We start from the raw sequence: 23,223 nt of genomic DNA on the forward strand, positions 1-23,223 counted from the left end.
GAATGTTTAATGCAAAAATGGGCATGATAAAGGACCAAAATGGCAGGGACCAAACAGAAGCAGAAGAGATTAAGAAGAGGTGGCAAAATTACACAGAAGAACTATACAAGAATGAGCTTAACGTCCCAGATAATCACAATGAGGTGGTCACTGACCTCGAGCCAGACATCTTAGAATGTGAAGTGAAGTGGGCCTTAGAAAAGCTGAGCAACAATAAAGCTAGTGGAGGTGACAGTATTCCAGCTGAGCTATTCAAAATCTTGAAAGACAGTGCAGTAAAAGTGCTACACTCAATTTGCCAGCAAATTTGGAAAACTCAACAGTGGCCACAGGATTGGAAAAGATCAGTTTACATTCCAATTCCAAAGAAAGGCAGTGCCAAAGAATGTTCAAACTATCGCACCATTGCACTCATTTCTCATGCTAGTAAAGTCATGCTTAAAATCCTACAAGCTAGACTTCAGCAGTATGTGGATCGAGAACTACCAGAAGTACAGGCAGGATTTCGAAGAGGCAGAGGAACTAGAGATCAAATTGCCAACATACGCTGGATCATGGAGAAAGCTAGGGAGTTCCAGAAAAACATCTACTTCTGCTTCATTGATTGTGTGGATCATAACAAACTGTGGCAAGTCCTTAAAGAGATGGGCATACCAGACCATCTTATTTGTCTCTTGAGAAACCTATATGCGGGTCAAGAAGCAACAGTGAGAACTGGACATGGAACCACTGATTGCTTCAAAATTGGGAAAGGAGTCCGGCAAGGCTGTATACTGTCGCCCTGCCTATTTAACTTATATGCAGAGCACATCATGAGAAAGGCAGGGCTAGATGAATCAAAAGTTGGAATTAAGATTGCCGGAAGAAATATCAACAACCTAAGATACGCAGATGATACCACTCTAATGGCAGAAAGTGAAGAAGAACTAAAGAGCCTCTTGTTGCGGGTGAAGAAGGAGAGTGCAAAAGTTGGGTTGAAACTTAACATTAAGAAAACCAAGATCATGGCATCTGGCCCTCTCAATTCCTGGCAAATAGATGGGGAAGAAATGGAGGTAGTGACAGATTTTATTTTCCTGGGCTCCAAGATCACTGCAGATGGGGACTGTAGCCAAGAAATTAAAAGACGCTTGCTCCTGGGGAGGAAAGCCATGGCAAATCTAGACAGCACACTAAAAAGCAGAGACATCACCCTGTCAACAAAAGTGTGTATAGTCAAGGCTATGGTCTTCCCAGTTGCAATGTATGGCAGTGAAAGTTGGACCATAAGGCTGAGCGCCAAAGAATTGAGGCCTTTGAACTATGGTGCTGGAGAAGACTCCTGCGAGTCCCTTGGATTGCAAGGCGATCAAACCGGTCAGTCCTAGAGGAGATCAATCCCGACTGCTCTTTAGAAGGCCAGATCCTGAAGCTAAAACTCAAATACTTTGGCCACCTAATGAGAAGGAAGGACTCACTGGAGAAGAGCCTAATGCTGGGAAAGATCGAGGGCAATAGAAGAAGGGGACGACAGAGAATGAGGTGGCTGGATGGAGTCATTGAAGCAGTAGGCGTGAGCTTAAATGGACTCCAGAAGATGGTAGAGGACAGGAAGGCCTGGAGGAATGTTGTCCATAGGGTCGCGATAGGTCGGACACGACTTCGCAGCTAACAACAACAACAGAGCAAATATTCTGGAGTTCAAAGCATGTAGTCTGTTAAATATACAGCAGCTATGTTGTGACACACCTGATTCCTTGGTGGATACTGGTTAACAATCATCATCTTCACTGCCATGAATTGAAATCTGAGGCATATCTGAAGCTGCCTTTAAAAAAATAAGCATGTTTTTAAATTTTTTTTAATCAAGCATTTTGAACTTTTATCAGTCATGAAGGACATGCTCCAGAAGATGGTAGAGGACAGGAAGGCCTGGAGGAATGTTGTCCATAGGGTCGCGATGGGTCGGACACGACTTCGCAGCTAACAACAATGCTTCTGTTGCTGGCTTCATTTTCAGTATTAGAATTTTTGCATACTGAAGCTCTTTGAAGTAATGGGTAGAATAAAAGAAGGAAGGAGCGTTGGGGATGCAAATCTGTTATGCTAGCAAGATGGAGAGGAAGGACATGAAAAAGAATATTATAGGAAGATTAGCATGAAATGGTGGTAGGAGCAGCGAATAGACATATTTGAGAATGTTTAGAGATACTAGTGAAAAAGAGGGCCTAGATTTGAAGAAGAGTCATTTTGGGGATGTGAGTAGGAATAGTTGACAAAATGAAAGTCAGGTTTCTCCACAGTTATTTCTAACACTGAGACTGAAATATTTATTTTATTATGTTTATTAAAATATTCACAGTATTATCAACAAATAATGAGATTTTTCTTAAAGCATTTTCCTGAATATAAACATTGTTTGTAACAGTCATGAACAAACAAATATAGTACCTTCCTTACATTTATAGATTAAGGCTTCATTATTTTATCAGATATGATTGTTTTAGATGTTACTGTAGTTGTATATTTTGTTGAATGCTCAAATAAAAGATCATATATTTGACAACTATTTTATAATACTTTATTAATTTTCTAATTTTACAAACAAACATTTAAAAAGCAATGTGCTTAGTTAATCAATAATTCAGTAACATACATAAATCTTTAGTGCAAATCTCAAGTTACAACATCAGATATTTCCTCTCTTTTTCCCTTAATATCTACTATCTCATATTAGGTTAATATAGTTCTTATTATTATCAACTAAGTAAGACCATCTCTGTTGCATTTATCAATAATTTTTAACTTATACATATCTTAATTGTGTTTGAATTCAGTTCTTACATACAATCAATGCCCTGTTATTTCTTTTTTCCCAAGCTTTAATTTTCCATCAATATTTAAACTAACATTTGGTATTTATAATTTCCAAGCTTTAGGTAACCAAGGTTTCCCTTATCTCAACTTCTTCCTTTTTCCCTTTTCATAACAAAATCTAATATTCTAAATACACATCTATTTGAATATAGTCTTGTTCTGTTTTCTAAAAGTTATCTATTTTCCACCATATTAAACCAAAAGTCTATTAGTCTTGTTACACATCTTACCTATTCGGTTTGCCATCATGGCGCCGCGGACGCTGGAAGACAAGCTCCGTCTTTCACATCCAAATTTGTCCTGCTGAGGTACTCTGGAAAGGGTCAAAAGTTGCCCTGTAGGGGCAACGAGCAAGGAGGGGACCCCTGCTTCATCACGGGAGGGCGGCAGCCTTTTCTCTTGATCCGGAGCAGCCCTCCAAACCAGCGGGGGAAAGATTGGCCTTAGCAATATGGCTCATCACTAAGCTGCTGACAGCCGAAGTCAAAATCACCAGCAAGCGTCTTTAAAACAACGCGGATTAAACTGGGTGAGATCTGATCTTCTCTTTGACTTTAAATATCATTTCCTGTAAAAGCTACCCAAAGTATTTTTCCCCCTTTGAGGAGAGAAGGAAGGGAATTTCTAGCCCCCCCTCAGAACAGCGGTGACTAACTACCCAGGGGAAACAGAGCAACTATAAGAACAATTCTAATCTAATTGGATGCATATGCTTTTAAAACTTGGGGACTAAAAGTTTTCCAATTCTTACTGAAGATGTTTGTTTTTATCTTAAAAAAATAAACCTTGAAAAACTATCACAAAAACTTTGGACTTAAAAAGCTTTAAACAGCATTGGTGACATCTTGTGGCAAAGTATGGTATTACAACTTGTTATTGCCTAAAAGAGACTTGGCTTGAAGCCCAGACTCCCAGAATTGTGGGAAATTGGAGTAATAGGGAGGTGATTTAATGAATACAAATGGGCTAGTTCTTTAAAAAAAACCTGTAATCGAATGGTCTTTCTTATTTCAAATAATATATATATAGAGAGAGAGAACTGTTTGATGATTCAGAAGTAGAGACATGGAACTTCTGTTGGCAAAGGAAGAAAGCCAGAGTAAGACTGAAGGAAACTAGGATTTTGATTTATTAAAGGGGGGTTCAGATTACTGATCAGAGGGTTTAATATGGTGGAAAATAGATAATTTTTAGAACATTTGACAACTTTTTTTTGTAAACACAGCTAAAGAATGAAAATTGTGTTCATTCTTCAATTTTTGGTTTTACGTTCTGCTGAGCAGTCAAATCAGTGCTCTTGAATTTTGAAAGCATTTGGGAGTGCTTATACTGTTTTAAATAACTGTTATCTAATTTTACTTACGTAAATATATTGCATAGTAAGAATACAAAGGGGGATGCTGAATTGAAAGAATTCTAACTTTAGCCTTTCTTTTGAAGGTGATGTTTTTATTTATGAATATTAACACCTTTTCTACCATGTGGAAATAATGGCTTTTGTTTGTAAAAATTAATAATTGTGCAATTTGAGTTGCTATTTTCCCATCCAGGCATGGTAATTAAGCTGTTTATTTGCAAAAATTAAATTAAATATGACCTGGTCCATGAAGAATTACAGCAGCACCTTTGGAAAATCTCTATTTCTAGAGCTAATGAAAATAGGAAGGGAAAGAAAGATATTAACAAAGCTTCTTAGAAATAATAGCAAACTCATATCTTAACAAAAATATTTATATTTCACTACTGTTCAGAATAGTTATATACTCTGATGGTTTTGTATTTAAATATATCACAAGAGTGAACTTACTGAGAATTGACAGTTTCTTCAAATCATTCTGATTTTTTAAAATTATAAAAAAAATAAGTCCCTGGGAATACTAGATTATTGCAAAAATAAATATTTGTAAAACTAAAAGGAATTTCTCAGAAAGAGGACAATGGAAAAACTGGGTTATAATACTTAGCTGTCAGAAATCAAGTATGCAGTTATCTAATTACACAAATGGTTGTAACTTATGAGAGGTGCTGACATGCATTTTCATGTAGTTATTGAAAATGCCTATTTAAGATTGTGTCTGAATCAGAAAATAGGTCATCATCAGGAGCAATTTTATTAGTAGACACAATGCTGGACTTGGATGGCAACCACATGTTATTCTATAAGCAGATATTATTGTCACAAACCTATTTTTTAAAAACACTTGGCAAATACAAAAAAAATGAGCCTTTTAAAAAAAAACTGAACTCCCTACAGGCTCACAATGTTAGTACCTGTTACTGGGAACCTCTGTAGGAAAGCTGAACCTCACACTACCTTGCATTGCATTGGCCTGTGGGGATCCTGAGAGAAGAAAGAGAAGTCTTGAGAGGTCTGTGGCAGGCAGGCCTGGGCCTATACTAGGCCTTCCGGGGCCTCCCCAACCTCTAAAGCACTCCGTACTCTGTTAAATGAACCATGTGTTCATTTAACAGCCGCATCAGGGAGGGCATTACCTGAGACCATTTCACTTAACATCTGTCACTACTTGTGATCATAATGAGCAGGCCCCATTACAGTTGTAAGTTAAGGAATACCTATATATTCATACTTGCCTCATTCTTTGTTTTTGTAGAATGCAAAACAAAGAATATATAAAAAAGTAAATAAAAGATAGGAGAAATTAAAGATAGGAGATGAATGAAAAAGACATGTAAGTGAATATAGTTTACATTAAAACCATTTATTTTCGAGAGCCAGTTTGACTAGTGGTTAAGGCACCTGATTAGTAAGTGGGAAACTGAGTTTTGTTCTTGCCTTAACCATGAAAGCCAGCTGGATGGCCTTGGGCCAGTCATACTATCTTAGCAGTGGTGGGATTCAAATATGTGACCAACCGGTTCTCTGTGTGGATGCTGCTTCTGGAAGTCCATTCTGGGCCTAGGCAACAAAAAATTAGCTACTACTCACAGAGGAGGAGTTGTGGGGAAAATAGGAACGAAGAGAAATATTAGATATGTTCACTGCGAGTTGTGTATATAAAAAATAATAAATGCAGGATATAAATAAATAAAGTAGTCCTTGCTTACAATCACAATTGAGCCCAATAGTTCTGTTAATAAGTGAGTCATTGTAAGTCAGATTTGCCCCACTTTATGATCTTTCTTGCCACAGTTGTTAAGTGAATCACTAAAGATGTTAAGTTAGTAACATGGTTGTTACGTGAATCTGTCTTCCCCATAGATTTTACTTGCATGACCCCGAGAAACTGCAACTGTCATAAATATAAATCAGTTGCTAAGCATTTGAATTTTGATCATGTAGATGCTACAAAGGTCATAAGTGTGAAAAATGGTTATAAGTCACTTTTTTCAGTGCGACTGTAACTGAACGGACACTACAGGAAAGGTTGTAAGTTACGGACTATCTAAAATCTTTGCAGACTGTAGTTGTTTCTATTGCATCCATACTCCATGCATGTAATTATTTTTGTTCATTTTCCTTCTTATTTCATATACTTTCTCAGGTGATGGAGGAAGTCATCAACTTCTTCCAACCACATTTTTTCAGCTTTTCCCTTTATCTCAATCCATTTTTTCTACATTTGTTTTTCAGCTCAATTCTTATTAATTTTATATGAACCAACCACTTCAGTGTTTTTCTCTTGTACAAGTCAGTCACTTTTATATTTGATCTTTATTAAAATCCCATTCATCCTTAGGCATATGTCTTGGTTTATCTGTACCACTTCTGAAGCAAATCATTCCTGATGCATTCAGCTTATTTTGATGCTTCTCCTAGCATGAACTCTCTCTTCCATACAATAAAATTAACAGAAGCATATTCTTATATACAACTATTTTTGCTTATTTTGTCTTTCCTTTTTGCAGCAGACTGCATAATACCTATTACCTTCCTATCAATATTTGCTTGTTCTGAAGTGTTTCCATCCATTTCCCCACTTTTAATAACCTCTCCAAACACACACACATACACACACACACACACACATTAAAGCATAGATGAATTATAAGTACTTTAGTATTTAATAATTGCTGGAAGTTGTTTTGGTTCCCAACAATAATATTGCATCATCTACATATATAGTCTGAAATATTTAAATTCCAAACCAACGCACTTCTAACATTGCTAAAGGTATTTTTAAAACATACATCCATAATGATGTTAAAGAACAACTGGATATTATGCATATATTCCTTTATATCCTACTCAATGTTCAATCATTTGCTAATTTATTCCCATGCATGACTTATGTTAATCATTTAGCTTTCCTATTGTACTCAAAAACCAATAATCCACTTAATATTTTCAAAAAACATTCTATATTTCAAATTTGTTCACTTTCTCATATTCTTTCTCTAAATGAAGAAATTTACAGTAACTTTTCTTTGTTGCGTTTAGCTTCCTTCATTTCAGTTTCACTTATGATTGCTTCATTATACTTTTAATTCTGTTCCTTTCCTGCAGGCTCCTTGTTTAATCCTTATCACATAATACCAAAGAAATCTTTTTTTCCATCAAAGTTGCTTTGCAGTATCTCTGCCTCTTTTATCTAATTTTTTCATTGACTAATTCTTTACATTTATTATTAGTCTTTATACATTAAATGAATAATTTATACAGTGTTGCCTTATCTTTTTTTTCCAACATGTATGCATTTTCTTTGACAATTTTTATCTGTTTCATCATTTCACAAAAGATCCTTCTTTATAAGATATCTAGCATAATTACATACATTCAGTGCTTTTTTTGTAAAAGAAAAAGGTGCCGGAACTCACACGTCATATAACCCGCCTTGCCTAGCCTACAAGGTTCCATCCAAACAAGGTGCCGGAACTCAGTTCTGAGCATTCTATGACAAAAAAAAGCCCTGCATACATTTATATGGCATGCTGTAAGATAATTTACAATTAAATTTACAATTAAATTTAATTTTTTACTTTCCAGGAGTGATTGTATTCTTTTATTGAACTGAGAAATTAATTTGTATTTTTATATTCTTCATATTAGACTTTTACTTTATCTTTCGAAAGTTCTCCTTTTATTCTTTGTCTTTCCTTTTTACTTTTTCTTTCATGTACATTTTTTCCTGATATGTCATCTTGATAATAACAAAAACCATCCTCTTATCACCCTTCTTTCTCCTCTTACCATAAACAATGAAATCAAACTATTAGAAAATATTGTTTTCTATATATACACATGAATGGGTATTCAAAGCAAACCTTTTTTTTAAGCAGACCTTTTCCATCAATCAACAAACTTCTCATTTTGTTCTTGGATTGCTTTATGGCCAAATCATTTTCTGTTCTTCTTAAAGTATAGTGGTATATGGGTATGACCTTGGCTGATTGGGCAAAGTCATGCTGCCTAGGGAATGATTAGATAAGAGCTCACACCTGCATAGCGGGCAGAACAAGAGGCTCAGAAGGAACCCTCCCTAATTTCTCAGGCTGTAAAAGAGATGGTAGGAGAACTGCACTTTCAGAATTTCAAGATTCTTTATTGTAGTTTTACAGTAAAGAAAATTAGCTTGTTTGGGTTCCTATTTTGCCTATCTGTTAAAGACACAATGTTTTACTGTTGACTGGTATAGACAATACACCACCTGTATCTGCTTTACATAAGAGTAGAGCTATTATATCTGGCTGACCATAACCAGATAGCAGAGAGCTAGAATGTTTTATATCTGATTGCTTCCATCAAGTGATCATCTGGAGTCTTGCAGTCTTGCATAGAGTATAAAGCAGTATTGAGCTGTTTATTTATATATTTATAAAGATAAATGAGATTGATTTGGTTTGGGTATGAAAGTACAGTAAGAAAATGGAATGGTTATCATAATTTTTTTTTACCTTTGGTTGGCATGTAGTGATGGAGATCCTACATGATATACATGGAGAATATCTGACATATGGGATGAATCACTTAAATCACTTAATCACTTAAATAATTCTTTGCTGAAATGAGGAAATGTTGAATGTTGATGGGAAATTAGCAGTTTGGAACTGAGAAATAATCACTGTGAATATTTCTAAAACTGAGAGGTTTTTCCCTATCAGCACTTGGAAACTATTTCTAAGGGCTCTTCCTCATGTTTAAAATATTAAATATCAGTTCTTGAATCAGCAGAACATTTACTGCTGTTGTTACTGCTTTCTATCCTGCCTGAGGCATGCTGCCATCAAATGGGTGTACTGGGCAACCCTTTCTCTGCATTTATTAGTTGGCTAATGTAGTAGGAAGTAAGTAATGACAAGGAGAGATGTAGGAATATTGCATGGGACTCTAGATACCCTGTGTTCCTAATAGGTAATAGAAACATAGGAATGTGCATAGTTTAGCCAGAGGGATATGCATTTCTGTGTTTGACAGCTGATATGAATAGGGGGGCATATAATGAAATAGAGTCTTCCTCCCTTGCATTGTTTTTGACAAGCATATTTAAATGTCAATTTAGTCTTCTGAAGGGACACTAAACCTGTGTTTAAAAGTAGTCCACTAATAAGTGATGGGTGGAATGTGGTGCTTAATGGAGGTCTGTTTAACCAAACTGTAGGGTTCCTTCTCCCACATGGTACCTGTTTGAGCAATGATACAATCCCCAATATGAAATACCCTAAATAGCAACTGTTTGTGTGTATCCTGAGCCATGAAACAACAGCCAGAAAATAACTGTTTTAGAACAACTCTCACTGCTGATCAGCTACTGTTTGAGGGAATCCAAATCACTGAGTAAGGCTGACAAGTCTGCTGGGCAAAAGGAAGTTTGGTTTGAATGAATTTCCCAAAACAAATGGTATTCTGGAGGATGATGCCCAGAGAATGGAGATGCGCAGATGTATCCATTCCGATCTAAAGTGGCCAGGTAGTACTGGCTGATCTCACCCATGGAAGTGCTATGAGCAGAGTATAGGCACAATGTTGCCTGCTGAAGTTTTCCAAATATTTCAAGATAGAGGCTGGGAAGAAGAAATAGACCATACCTTGAGGACATGGGCAAAAAATAAAAATAAAGGTTGGTAGGACAGATTAATTAAAAATAAATTGGATTATAACAATGAGTAACACTTCAGCCTTTATGGGGTGGGAGAATCGATATTGCTAAGGAAAATTATTTCTGCATTCTGTTTTTCAGTTACATTTATTTTGGTCTTTTACGTTATGCTCACATGTTTTCATATGGAGTGTCATGATTTATAAATAACATAATCAGATACAGTAAATAAAACTTGATAATTGCTTGCCTGAGAGAACTTAATTTATGATCTAAATTCTGTCAAAAATATATATAGCATTTGGGAAATCTCAGTTTTGAACATTTTTGTTTAAACTTTCATGTACATTTCTGTTGGCATTGATTTGCATTTATAATGGTCGAATGAAATTAACACCACCTCAAGGATTTTCCCTCTGATTATTTATGTGATATCTACTCTTCAGGTTCTTAGTTTTTATGGTCTAGTACTCTAGTTGATTAATCTTCCCTTCCACATGTGAAAACTTGATTTTACAGAAGCAACACATGAATTCTAGAATAAATCTCCAAATGAGCTGATTAAAAAAGGAAAAAAAATGGGGAGAGAATGTTTGTCGTCTTATATTTTTTTACATATAATTGTTTTTGGCCAATTCATTTAATTATGAGTGTTTTCCCACTGTTGCAGAAGTAGGGTCACTTAACATGTCATAATACAGAATAAAGGATGCACTCTCTATGCACCTTCCCTGACCCATGTGGCACCTCTTGGACACTTTCATCCACCCTTTCAGACCTGCATATCCCCTCCTGCAGACTGTCCCTGATCTGCATGGTACATTTTGTGAACTCCCAGGCATCCCCAGGCACACTTCCCAGCCCATGTCACAGCAACTCTCCACATATCTCACAACCCACAACCCTCTTTATAATATAAAGACTGCCTTCTGCATTTATGCTAGTGCATTTTGTTAATCTTCTGCATGAGAAGTACTTTACTTCTTCCCTTAGTGTAGAAGCAGCCTCCATTCCTGCAAGTAGACTCTCCTGGCTTCTTGGATCAAAATGGTTCTTTTCCCAGTATGTGCTCCCAACATGTGGAAGCTATAAGCTGTAGCCTTGCTCTTCCCCTTTAACTATATGACAAATAAAGTTCAAAGAAAGTGTTTCTGACTGCATTAGGGTTCCCTTTTCTATTCAGAGTATTTATTTTCCTGTGTTTTAGATCATCAGTACTCTGTGATAGTACCTACCCAGCAGAACGTTTGTTTATAGCTTAATAGTAACTGTAGTTTCATATAACACCTTTAAAGTTAAAAACTCACACCATGATCTACTATATTAAGAAGGGAATATATTTGTATATAATATTTTATACTGCCTTATAGTTTAGATTTCAGATAATACACAAAAACATTTTTAAAATGTATATAATAAGGAATCAACCTCCAAACATGCAAAATAAGAAATTAACCTTCAAAAGCTTGCCTGAATTGCTTTCATATTTTTGCAAAAAGCAAGATATACAGGCATTCCTCTTCTGTTGAGATAAGATATTTCAAATCATTGGGGCTACCTTAGAGAAGGCTTATTTTCTGAACTCTAAGGAGACAAACGCTCCAGATGATTTTACAGGGTGAATAGTTTAATTAGGAAAGCCAGTTTAGTGTAGTGGTTAAGTACCAGGCTAGAACCCAGAGATTCTATGTTCTAGTGTCTAGTCCCACTTTAGGCACTAAGCCAGCTGGGTGACTGTGCCAATCTCTCTGACTCCTAAGAAGAAGGAATTAGCAAGTCATTTCCAACAATCATGTCAAAACAACAACCCTACAAGAACTAGTGCTGGCAGTTGACAGAGGTCAACACACAGAATATTTAGATATTCAGAAGAAATACACGAACTATTCAAAATGTTAATCTATTTTTTTATGCTTGTACATTTCTTATTCTATGTTTCATTTTGCCTCCTATTTTGCCTCTCTCGTCTTTTTTTTCTTTAAAAATGTTTTTAAAAATTATAGGTAAAAAAAGATGAGCCCAGCCCAGAAGCTTAGTAGATACCATGATAGAGGATATGAAAAACTGCTGAGAGGTCTAACAAAACTAGGAGAGGCATACTCTCCATCTCCAGATACCAACAAAGGTAACTCATCTGAATGATTACTGCAATTCCTACCTCATATCCAGGTTTAAATCCTGACTGGAAATGATCCATATAACTTGCTTCATCTAATATCTTTTGTTGCTAATTCTCCATCCTCTTTTCTAAAGACTTCACTGAAAAGGGAAGATTGGAGATTGAGTTTGAAAGATGATCTTATCAAAAGTGGTTGGCCCACTGATTCTTTCACGGCTGATTTCCTGATTTGCACAGATGTTTCCAGGTCATTCAAAGGAGCTGGATTGGATATGGATACATTTTTCAGAATACAGAACTCATATTGCAGAAGAGTATACAGTAAGGTGCTGTTTATCAATTTGATCGGCACTATTGTCTCTGTGATAGCTTTTCTATAATGAGATATGTTCAAAACCTATTAATAACTGTAAACAAATTAGTACTAATTCTGAAAGAAGTATGATTGGGTAGAATTTATTTTTACTCAAGCAGAAGAATTTGTGCTCATCCTGATAAAATATGAGTAATAATTTCTTCAAAAACATGGACCCTTCTTTTTTAAATTGGTCTGCTTGCAGGAAGCAAGCATGCTGAATTGTTGTATAAGAGTGCTTTGTTCCCACTAATGGGTAGGGAAATCCTTTGTACTTTTCACTTGGAATGCTCGCAGTGATAGAAATGAGGCAAGAATGTGAGAAGACAATAGCTCCTTTAGTCAGCCAAGAAGACAAATGATTTCTGTTCTGATAATGAATGCAACAAAACAAATTTGTGGGAGAGTGATGAAAAGCAGTAATTTTAGAGATTTGTTAAAAAACACATCACAGTTGTCCAGTTTAATACCTCTTTGTTGGAACTGTATAGTTGCATGGCAAATGTGGATTAACTCCAATATTTTGCATCTATTTTATGTGTCTGAGTTTTTAATTATTAAGAGTACTGAAAAATGCAGACCTACCTATAAATGCCATGGCAAGTCAAATCATGCATACTGCATTCCCAAACCACGTCTTAGGAAGACAAAAACTCTTGGAGTCAGTTCTAGTCCAAAAGGAATCTTTACTAGGACATGCTTGGTTGTGGGAATACAAGACAGGACTTAGTATTGTTTTACAAATTGAAATTTTATAAAGGGTACCCGGTTCAACCCCCATTCCCTCAACCCCATTTGGTCAGCCCCCATCCTTCTACTTCGTGTCATCCCTTTCGTGAGAAAAAAAAGGAACTTCGAATCGTTATGGTTATTGCCTTCTTCCTCTCCAGAATTAAAAGAAAACACAAGCCAGATACCTTCTTTTACCCTCCCTTTTGATCCCCCCAGTTCAAAAGGTTTCCTTGGTCTTTGAAATAACCTAAGGCAGGCTGAATCCATATATGCTCCTCCTTCCCCGGGAGATGGCAGAATCCATATGGATCCATAATGTTTTAAACATACATTTATGAATGTGATATAAATGGATTCTGACAGGTTCTCTGTGTGGATGCTGCTTCTGGAAGTCCATTCTGGGCCTGGGCAACAAAAAATTAGCTACTGGTTCTGCCAAAGTGGTGCGAACTGGCTGAATCCCACCACTGCCCAACAGATCCTCTTGTTGAGTGTCTGCTTTGCAGGGGCACTGCTTTGCAGAAGTGTGCTTATTTACCTTCCATTTATTTGCACCCTGAAGCTCCTACCTTTTTTCCTAATCTCTGCTTTCCTTTCATTTCCATTGCTTCCAGGTTTGTATTTATCTACCATACAGTTTTGTATCGGTTGGTAGAGGAATCTGTTGGCTGTAGGGTTATTCTTAATTATCTTTCCCAACATCCTTTCTTAACTGCAGAAATTTCATTACCTGTAGTGAGATCATGAATTTGGATTTTTCAGTTCTTTTGGCATTTGAGGTATTCTGTTTCCTGACACTGTTCTTTGCTTTAATACCCATAGAGGGAAAGAAAGTAGTGGAAATATTGCAGTACTTGATAGAAGTACAACTCTGAGTGAGACAACAACAAAATAGTGATTATATTAATAATGTGAGTGTTGTTGTAGATATAATAATATGACTAAAGGAAACCACAATGTTGCTTTTCTGTCTAATTATCAAATCCTTTACTTGTTGCACCTGTGTCCTGCTAGATGGCAGCTCTGATAGATTGGTAGGGGGAGAGGGAGGGTACAAAGATGAAGTGAAAGTTACTTTTGGTCCTTTTCTCTCAGTCAAAAAATATATTTCCTTTTCTCAGACTTCCTGATCTCACTTGATGCATTAAACATCTCTATCTTTCTCAGCACAGAGAGCCACCATGCTACCTTAAGAGACAGAAGTTATAGTGCAGTACATTTGGAAGTAAGAATAGAAAATTATTATTGATGCATAAATCTCTTCTGTGGTCAAATTGATGTGGCAGTAAGAATTCAGTTTGTGGATTGATGTACTATATGTGAGATCTAACCATCAGCAGTTTTTCTTGAAAAAAAAGTAGATTCTTTTAATATCTACTCAGTATTAAACCTTCCTGAGCTTAATCAGAGTTATTGTCAGGCAAGTGTATATAAATCTTTTCCTTGTTTTTCCTCTGAGATTATTTTCTATTTCATTTATGTTCTGGTATCAAATTCACCTCAAAAAACCTTTTGCATCCTGCTTAATTGTGCCCTGGAGATTATCCTATGAGGTAGTCATGAGTTGGAAGAATATTTCACTTTTCCTAGAAATCAGCTGAGTGTAGAGTTGAAGAGAATTCTTAGTAGTTGCACCAGCATTTCAAGTGCTCAGGTTTTCCTACACTGTGCTCTGTTATTCTTTCTGTCAAGAAAGCAGGTAGCTCCTTGTTTGTTTGTTTGTTTTTTGCAGTTTTAGATTCTAAATGTTGTATAAAAGCTATTTAATGCTTCCCAAAATGGCTGCTAAATGGTGAGAAGCTTTTTCTTTCTTGCCAGTGATCTGCTGATTTTGCTACCAAAGCTGGTTCTCTGGCTGGCTGCTGGCTGGATTTGAATGGGAGCACTTAGGAATGACCCAAGATGATTTTTGAATGGCTGTGGACCCATCTGGGAAGGGGAGTCTTGAAGATTCCAGATCCCTTTGGGAGTGGTCAGAAATTCATAGGCATCCATCTTCCTTTTGGCGTTTTGGTTTTTCAGCATGACTGGATCTTAACTTTACTTTTTGAACTTATACTTTGCCTTTAATCTTAAAAAGTAGACCAGCTGGCTAAACGCTGATTTATTTCAACTCCTGCTGGACTCTAGCTGTTCTTTTTTTTCCCTTCCTTTTGATTTATGCTGTTGCTCTTAAGTTTTCTCACATGGAAACACAGTGTGTTTTGTATGGTGAAATGCTTTCATTTGGTTTACATTAATATTGGACAAAAAACCACAGGGTTTTTCTGTTGTTTTAATTTGCAAAATACTTGGAATTTCTTTCTTTTTAATGAAAAAAAAAAGTAAAATTTTTTTAAAATATATTTTTTTTAAAAAAATCCATCTTGGATTGAAATATCCAGAAAATATCTCTGCTGTTTCCTTCTGCTTCAGAGTTCTTTATTCCTTGATTAAAATTTTATTTTTTTTTAAAAAAAGTTTTATTGCTTTCCTAGTTTTACATTTAAGTATTTAAAAAGCAATGTGGCGGCTGGCTTAATCAATAATTCAATAACATACATGTGTCTTTAGTATAAATCTCAAACTACCACATTAAATATTTCCTCTCTTTTTCCCTTAATATTTACTGTCTCATGTTTAAGCTAACATAATTCTTATTATATCAATTAAGTAAAAATAACATTGTTACATTTATCAATAGTTTTTAGCTTCTACATATCCTAATTGCTTTAACATTCAATCTTTATAGCCAATATCCTGTAATTAGTTTTTCCCAATTTTTAGTTTCCCATCAATATTTAAATTTAACATTTAATATTCATAATTTCCAAGTTTTAGGTAACCAAAGTTTCCTTTACCACAATTCATCATAATCTAATGTTCAAGATATATGTCCTATCTATTTGAATATATTCTATTTCTCACCATCTTACACCATCTAATTGATAATACAGTATAACATTCTTATTTTCTATTAATTTCCAAATGTTTTAAAATTTAATGACCAAAATTTCCCTTATTTCAACATCAAATATTTTCTCTCTTTTTCTCTTAATATCTACTATCATATTTAAACAAATACAGTTCTTTCTTTATCAACTATATCTTTATCAGCTCCCCCCTGAGCTTCGGATGGCCCAAGATCTCCAGTCCTTTCGCCACGGCCTCAAAACACTCCTTTTCCACCTGGCTGACCTGGACTGACAGGCATTTTAATTATGTTTACAATTTTTAATTTATTTTAATTTTTAATTTTAATTTATTGCACAGATGACTTTAATTTTAATTTTATCTTAATCTCTGTACTTATTATATGTTATTGTTGTTAGCCGCCCTGAGTCCTTCGGGAGATAGAGCGGGATATAAGTCCCATTAATAAAGAAAGAAAGAAAGAAAGAAAGAAAGAAAGAAAGAAAGAAAGAAAGAAAGAAAGAAAGAAAGAAAGAAAGAAACAAACTATGTAAAGACATGTTTATTACATTTATCAAAATTTTTTAGCTTATGTATATCTTAATTACTTTTACATTCAATCTTTATAGACAGTCAATATCCTACTTATTTGTTATCCCCAATTTTTAATTTCCCATCAATATTCAAATTTAACTTTTGATATTTATACTTTCAAGCTTTAAGTGACCAAAGCTTTCTTTATCTCAATTCATAGCATAATCTAGTATTCAAAATACACATCTTGTCTGAGTATATTCTGTTTTAATTAATAACATAACATCCTCACTAATAAATCCAAACCCCAATTTTCTTCAGCCTTATTCTAGCTTTCCATTATGTTTTTAAATCATCAAATACATCTCCCTCTGTTATTGTATATATTATTTGAAATAAAAGAGACCATCCAATCACCATTCTTTTGGAAGGACTAATAAATCATATCTCTATTATTCCATCTCCCCGTAGTTGTCCTGGAATGTTTATCTTCCCTTTGGTCTGTTCTTCTTGCTCCTCAGATTTCTTCTGGTTTATATAGAAAGACTTTCCCATTTTCAGTGTTATCAGTCCCTTTTGTGGGTTTTCCATTAACTGTGTTTGTTGGTCCATTGAATCCTCTGTCATAGTGTTTGATTGTTCCACTTCTTCTATTGTGTTTTGCGTAGTTGATTCTTTAATTGTAGTCAAAGCTAGGGTTTGAATATCTAGGCTAACATCTTGTACTTTTCTGTAGCTTCTTATTTCGTCAGAAGCTATAAGAATAGTTTCATAAATTGCTTTCAACATAGAAAGAATCTGTTCCTGATTGTCATCCATTTCTCTTAGTGATGTATTAAATTAATTGTTGGGGGCAATTAAGCTGACTTTGTAATAATGCCGCTTGGGGTGTGTGTGAAAGCCCTAATAAGCAGGCATATACATAGAATGAAGGCTACTGCTAAGCTTGTAAGCCGCCCTGAGTCTTCGGAGAAGGGCGGGATATAAATGGAATTAAAATAAATAAAATAAATAAAAGCTTTACAGTCAGGGGATGAAAATAATTTTATTACTGGGTATAGGACACAGCTGAGCTTCTCACAGCTGATATCTGCCAAGGTTGAATGAGTCTCAGTTATAGTCTGGGCTTCAAGCCAAGTCTCTTTTAGACAATAACAGGTTGTAGTATCAGATTTAGCCACAAGATGTCACCAGTACTGTTTAAGGTTTTTTAAGTCCAAAATTTCTTATAATTCTTTTTCCAATTTTACTTCTTTTTTGTAAGTATAAACCGAAATCTTCAATAGGGATAATAAATCTTTTGGTCCCCAAATATTAGAAACATATAAATCCACTTTAAATAAGGTTATTCTTTCAATGTTTTAAACTCCCCTGGATAGTCAGTCGCTGCTGCTCTTAGAGGGTGGGATAGGATTTTCCTTCCCTCCCTCCACAGGGGGAAAAATACTTTGGGCAGCTTATACAGGTAGAAGAGATAGTTAGGATTGAAGAGAGGTTCAGATCATCTGTGCTGCTTTAGAAGTGCCTGGTGGTAAGTTTTATTTTGGCTGTCTGCAGCCTAGTGATGGGCCATATTTCTATGGCTGGTCATTCATCTGCCGATTTGGAGGGCTGCCCTGGATCAACTGGAAGGGCTACCGCCCTCCCGTGATCAAGCAGGGATCCCCTCCTTGCTTGTCGCCCCTACAGGGTGACTTTCAACCTTTTCCAGGGTCCCCCAGTGGTGCACAACTGAACACGGAAGATGGAGCTTGCCTTCCAGCGGCCCCAGCGGCCGCTATGGCAAACCGGAAGTACTCCTTGGTTAAAATTTTAGATTACAGATAAGCAAGAGTAGATGAAATCTGAGAAAAAAACTTTTGGTGACATGGAACATTTAACTGAAAGTTTTTTAAAAAGTATGATGAGATAATAAGGGACGTGAAAAATATTCAGAGTCACGTAGCTTTGGATAAGTTAGATTCACAAAAAGAATTTGATTTGAAAGCTGTAGACCAAAGAGATATGGATTGTACAAACATTCTGTACAGAATGTACAGAACTAACTACATTGATTCCATGTATCTATCTGAACTTCAAGTCTGCATTCTCTTACAATAGCAGAAGGCTGACTGAATCTGGAAGTGACAGATTGCTTGTTTTTAGGATGACTGTGAGGGAGATTGGTGAATAGATTTATTACACTTAATCAGAAACCACTTCTATCTATTTGTTGGGAAGATTGTGGAGATTGAATGTATTATTTTAAACTAGACAACAACCAATAAGAGCTATTAAACAAATCATTTAATCCAGGACCAATGACTCTTAATGCTTGGGACAGTTTGGGATAGATAAAATGCCATGGTAAACTTTCTTTGAGTTGATTATAATAATAATTTCTTAACAAAGGATTTTGAAACTTTAATTTTGTCTTTTTCATTATTATTGTTCTTTCTGTTAACTATTTTATCATTAAAATAGCATATATGAGAGCAGTTCGGAAATAAACTCTGTTTGGTTATCAATGACAGACACTCACAGATACAGAACTTTTATTATATACATTAGAAAACTATAACATTACATTAATTTTTGACATAATCACCATTCAAATTGAGGCATTTGTCATAATGTTTTAACAAGGTTTGAAATTCCTTAGTACTAGTTGCTTGGCACCAAATCTGGGCTATGCGGGGGGGGTGATCAATAACATCCCAATGGAATTGCAAACAAAGTCATAACCAGTAGCCAGCATGGGTTTGTTAAAAACAGATCATGCCAAACCAATCCGATTTCATTCTTTGATAAAGTGACTAAACTAGAAGATAAGCAAAATGCTGTGGACTTAGCATACTTAGATTTCAGTAAAGCATTTAATAAAGTAGACCACAACCTACTCCTTGGTAAGCTAGAAAAAGGTGGAATAGACAATATCACCACCAAATGGATCTGTACCTGACTGACAAACCATACTCAACGAGTAGTCCTCAATGGCACTACATCCACCTTGAGAGAAGTAAGCAGTGGGGTATCACAAGGTTCCATCTTAGGCCCAGTACTCTTCAACATCTTCATAATGACTTAGATGAGGGACTGAAGGGAACTCATCAAATTTGCAGAGGACACCAAGCTGGCAGGAGGAGCCAACACCTCAGAAGACAAACTCAGGATCCAAAAAGATCTAGAAAAACTTGAACAATGGGCCCTAACCAACAAAATGAGTTTCAATGTGGAGAAAAGCAAAGTTTTACATTTAGGCAGGAAAAATCAAAGGTACAAGTACAGATTGGGCAAGACCTGGCTTAAAAACAGTAACTGTGAGAGGGACCTTGGAGTCCTAGTGGATGATCACTTGACTATGAGCTAGCAGTGTGCAGCAGCAACCAAAAAACCTAATACAATCCTGGGTTGTATAAACAGGCATAGAATTAAGATCACATGAAGTTTTTGTACTGCTTTATAAAACCCTAGTAAGACCACACCTGGAATACTGCAGTCAATTTTGGTCACCATATCACAAAAAAGATGTTGAGAGTTTGGAAAAAAATTAAGAGAAAAGCAACTAAGATGATCAAAGGCCTGTAGACTAAAACATACAAAGAACAGCTGCGGGACTTGGGTTTGGCTAGCCGCTGGTCTAAAGAAAAGAAATAGGGTAGACATGATAGCAGTATTCCAGTATCTGAGAGGCTGCCACAAGGAAGAGGGGGTCACGTTGTTCACCAGAGCACCAGAGGGAAGGACGAGCAACAATGGTTGGAAACTGATCAAAGAGAGAAGCAACCTGGAATTAAGGAGAAACTTCCTGACAGTGGGGACAATCAACCAGTAGAACAGCTTGCATCCAGAAATCATGGGTGCTCCATCACTGGAGATTTTTAAGAAGAGACTAGACAATCACCTGTCTGAGATGGTATGGGTTCTCGTACTTGAGCAGGGAGTTGGACTAGAAGACCTCCAAGGTCCCTTCCAGCTCTGTTCTGTTCTGTCTTGTCCTGTCCTATCCTATCCTATCCATGGAAGTGGCTTTCTTGCTGTACACATCTATCTATCTGAAAATAGGATGGGGGAAAATGAAATGTATCCATTGTGTAAACTGGCTGAAAATAAACTGACTTAAGAAATCACTTCCCCATTTTCAACCTCTTTCCCCACCAGTCATCATGATAAACATCTGTGCAGATTATAACACCTGATAAGTGGATTCCCCATTTTTTACTGCTTTACCTCTCCAGTAGTTAAACATATATTTTAATTTTCTCTGATGGAGGTGGGGAGAAACTCCATTATTTCATTGTTCCATCAATATGTCTATGTCTATATGTGCATTCCCCAGATTTTCATAATTCTGTTAGTGGATTTGCAGAAAAAAAAGAAAAAAGAGAGCAATCTTTTTCAATCTTGTTAACTTTAAGATGTCACTGGGGAATTCTTGGAGTTGAATTTTACTCACCTTAAAGTTGCCATGGTTGAGAAACATTACTATAGAGGGTTGTGAGCAGTAACAAGAGGGAGGAGTTGTTTCTGCCACAATGCACAGTGGTCACTTGGAGTTGTAAGTGTTTACCTCTAATTAAATGAAGTGCATCACTTGAATTGGACAGCACCACCAGCATAAAAATGGGCAAAGGTTGTTTTTCTGGTCAAATAGGCTCAGTTTGAGACAATTGGTACAGAGTTTCAGAGATGATCTTGGGGAAGCTCGGCAGAGGCAAAGAAATTACATAAGGAAAAACATCCTGTAAGCCTAGAGTAATAAGAAAATTTATGAGAAAGAACCTTGGATTGTCTTTGCTGTAATTTATGGTGGTGCAAGGGGGAGAGAGGAGAAAATCGAGGTTTAAAGATTTCTAACTATAACCTGTATCAATAAAGTATAGTTCCAGCTAGATTACTGGAGTCTGTTTCTTGATCCTGGCCTATTGTGAAGGGCTGATATCAACATGCAGTCTGGCCCTTGGGAAATGGTCATTGGCCCATACTTGGGCTGAGTTAAGCCAATCATGTGAAAACCTTTTACTGTATAGATGGGCTTCTATCTTTTAGAAAATATAAATGCTCACGTTTAGAGTGATACGTAAAATCCCAAGTGTATTTTATGTTTCTAGATTAGAGATGGTTGCATAGTTGCAAATGTTAGGGTTCAATAAAACTAATGAGCAGGGTGACCTTATTTGAGTATCTAGAGGGTGAGTTTCATCCTTTTCCATCTCATGGCATATGGGTAAGGTAATCGCATGATATCACAGGTTGCTGGGACTTTGGAGGAGAAAAGGAGGCAGTCGACCTCTGGTGGTGTCAAAAGTGATCTTCTGGTTTAACACCTCATAGCACTTCCTGTCATTTACTTGTGGCTCACCTATGTGGCACACCTGCATATCTTTCACAGTACACAAAATATTCCTTCATACAGCAGTTGAAAACCACTGATCTAGACTAGAGCTTTACGTACCCCCTGAAACAGTGGTGGGATTCAGATATGAGAACAACCAGTTCTCTGTGTGGGTGCTGCTTCTGGAAGTCCATTCTGGGCCTGGGCCACAAAAAATTAGCTACCGGTTCTGCTGAAGTGGTGCGAATTGGCTGAATCCCACCACTGCCCTGCAGCATAATAATATAACAACAACAACAACAACAACAACAACAAGTTGGAAGCCCCATGCTCTTCTATGTTTTCCTCAACTATATTGATAGGACAGAAACAGAAATATGAAGGGCTCAATTTTAAGATAGCCTGTCAATCAAGATGTCTTGGATGTTTTGTAAAATAATTTTAACTTTGTAAATCATAGAAAACTTGACAACATTTTATAACTAATGGTCCTTCAAAAATTCATTTTAAACGACACGTTATTGACAGTTTTAAAACATGCATTTTCGTTGCCATGATAATTCATTGGTTTATTTAAAGTATATTCCTTTTCATAATTGGACTAAAATGATGATTTAAGAAAAGATCATTAAGAATATATCCTTTAGTAAAATAAGCTGTTCTAATTAGCACTGTTCAGCAATACAGTCTTCTGAGTCAAAGTTAGCTTTCAGGGTTGATTTTCCCCCCTCCAAAAGGGCATATAAAAAAATAAGAATGAATAGAGTAATTTCACTTCCACACAATTTCATTTGAGAAGAGGAATGAGCTGGATTTATGAATAAACCAACGTTCAGCAACAGTAGTGCATTGAAAATGCATTAACTTCAGACAGAAAGAATTTAACAGCATAGATTGGTTTGGTGACCTACTTAGATTTACATGAAAAAATGAGTTTTAAGGTACCGTATATACTTGAGTATAAGCCGACTCGAGTATAAGCCGAGACCCCCAATTTCACCCCCAAAAACTGGAAAAAGTTATTGACTCGAGTATAAGCCGATCCGCCGTTCTGCAAGCCTCTGCCGCCAGCAGAGGCTCGATCCGCCATTTTGCAAGCCTGAATACACAGGAATACCCTGTGTGGCCGCGGCTCGTCGGCAGGTCTCCGTTCCTCCTGCCGACCTTTGGGGAGGTTTGGGCGCCTCCCCAAACGTCGGCAGGTCTCCGTTCCTCCTGCCGACCTTTGGGGAGGTTTGGGCGCCTCCCCAAACCTCCCCAAACCTCGGCAGGTCTCCGTTCCTCCTGCCGACCTTTGGGGAGGTTTGGGCGCCTCCCCAAACCTCCCCAAACCTCGGCAGGTCTCCGTTCCTCCTGCCGACCTTTGGGGAGGTTTGGGCGCCTCCCCAAACCTCAGCAGGTCTCCGTTCCTCCTGCCGACCTTTGG

The 23,223-nt window shown here is 36.6% G+C and overlaps 1 protein-coding gene across 4 annotated transcripts in view; it reads left to right on the forward strand.

The window, feature by feature from the left end:
- ELMO1 (engulfment and cell motility 1) overlaps positions 1-23,223 on the forward strand; it is a 336,399-nt gene that overhangs the window by 7,304 nt on the left and 305,872 nt on the right. Inside the window, exon 2 of one of the 4 annotated variants that reach the window (XM_081343171.1) lies at positions 11,855-11,976. The exons of the other annotated variants lie outside the window; for them this stretch is intronic. The gene's annotated coding sequence lies outside the window, so the exon portion shown is untranslated. The remainder of the gene's footprint in view (positions 1-11,854; positions 11,977-23,223) is intronic. 4 annotated transcript variants of the gene reach the window in all.

Source organism: Vipera berus, assembly GCF_964194415.1.
Source record: "Vipera berus genome assembly, chromosome: Z".
Taxonomy (NCBI): Eukaryota; Metazoa; Chordata; class Lepidosauria; order Squamata; family Viperidae; genus Vipera; species Vipera berus.